General features: G+C 44.3%; 1 protein-coding gene across 1 annotated transcript in view; it reads left to right on the top strand.

Moving 5' to 3' along the window:
• NRG3 (neuregulin 3) overlaps positions 1 to 1,928 on the top strand; it is a 1,408,585-nt gene that overhangs the window by 441,954 nt on the left and 964,703 nt on the right. The window lies entirely within an intron of this gene.

The raw sequence follows: 1,928 nt of genomic DNA, 5'->3' as shown, positions 1-1,928 counted from the left end.
TGCTAACTGAAAGTTTGGAGATTCAAGTCCACCACCCAAAGGTTTTCTGAAGAAAAGCCTGGCGATATACTTCTGAAAAATCAGCCACTGGAAACCCTGTGGAGCACAGTTCTACCCTGACACAAATAGGGTGGCCCTGATTCAGAGTCGACTCAGTGGCAACTGGTCAGAGATTGTGAGTGGCTTCCTCACCGTTATACTTCTAGCTCCTGGCAGTGTACTTATGTAGTAATTACTCAAGAGTGGGAACGTGGTAGGGACGCAGTAAGTAATTGTTGGGTGGATAGATGAAATTTATATTGGTGTAAAACATTTATGGAAAACAGATCAACAGATATTAACAGAACAAGAAAGAGAAAAATAGGTAGAGAGGGAGACAGGAATACCTCAGCCGGAAGATGAAGGCCCCTTAATTCTCACTAGCACCTGGCGAGCTTTTAGTGGCTTCAACTTACCAAGCTTTTCCCACTGAGGCAAGTTAAGAGAGGCAAGAGAAGGAGCAAAGGAGGCTGCTGTTGACAAAGTACCAGCAGACACTGCACTGCCCCCGCCCCTGTGGTGGTCACCGTGCCACCTGCTGAGTCTTCCCCGGCAATGGGTTTCCTGCCTGCCATGTGACTCTGTAATCAGAAGCTTGTTTGTATTTCCTTTCCTGGCAGAAATACCCAGAGGATGGACTCATTCGTGTCTCAACTTACACCTAAACCTTCCAAGAATTTTATTGTCTGACATATCCTGATTAGGCTCAATTTCTTCTTTTTTTCCCAGGAACTTGGGGGACAGAGTACTGTTAAATGCACAGATATATCACCAATATGGGGGCCAACGTGAGACAAGGGCCTGTGGGCCAGTCCAGCCTGCCACTTGGTTTTGGAGGATAGCCACATCCATTCATGTACAGGTTATCCTTGGCTGTTTTCCTCCTACCAGGGCAGAGTAGAGTAGCTGCAGCATAGACTGCATAGTCCCCAAAGCCACACATTCATTTTTTGGTCCATTACAGGAGAAATATTTGCCAGTCTCTGGACTAGGGTATAATTTCCTTTACTCTGAGCCTGAGATAGATTATTAGAATGGGTTCACTACTTCTTAATATCCTTATATATATATTAACAATTAGTTTGGGGGAAAATCTGATTTTGTTTATACCTTCTGATATCCTAGTTCAGACCCTATCATGTTACAGGCATTTACTTAATTAGTAAATGAAGCTTTCTATGACCTTTCCAACCCAGCTAATCTCTTGCTGTTCTCAGCCCCCATAGTGTTTTACGCACACAGCACTTCATCTCCCATTGTGCTATAGTTCACCTGGTGCTCTGTCTCCCGGAGCACTCAGCATTCTGACTTGTATGTGAATCATGTGTGTGCATGGCTCATCTGGCCTAGCAGGGTGGCACGGTGCAGACAACATTGTATTGTGAACATGACAGATTACAAGGCACTGGGCTGCGTAGTAATAGGGATTGTGCCTCTTTTGCTGACCTGGAAACTTTTCTAGTGCCTTCCACATGGTAAACATTTTATAATTCATGCCTGAGTCTGAATGGTGCCTATATATTAATAATAAAGGCTTGCCTCCTTGCTTTCAACTGATGATGATAGAACTGGATCAAAAACAAGTATCATTCAGCACACTCCACCCACAGGCACAAGCGCGCGCGCACGCAAATACACACACACACACACACACACACACACACACCCTCAGTTTTACTTGCTCCACGTTGCCACTAGGTCTAATCAAGAATTTGAAGTTCTGGGCATTGTGGCTCTATAGTCATAGGTTTAAATCCCAGTTCTTTAAATCCCTTGTTCAATGTCACAACTAACACTGAACAAGATGCAAAGTATGACCTTCAATGTCCTCATTTCTCAAATGGAGCTACTCTGAGCTACGTCCCAGGGCTGTAAAAGGAAGTGAATGA

The sequence above is a fragment of the Trichechus manatus genome, unplaced genomic scaffold (genome assembly GCF_000243295.1).
Source record: "Trichechus manatus latirostris isolate Lorelei unplaced genomic scaffold, TriManLat1.0 scaffold00166, whole genome shotgun sequence".
NCBI classification, from domain to species: Eukaryota; Metazoa; Chordata; class Mammalia; order Sirenia; family Trichechidae; genus Trichechus; species Trichechus manatus.
This window is presented reverse-complemented; position numbering and strand designations above follow the sequence as displayed.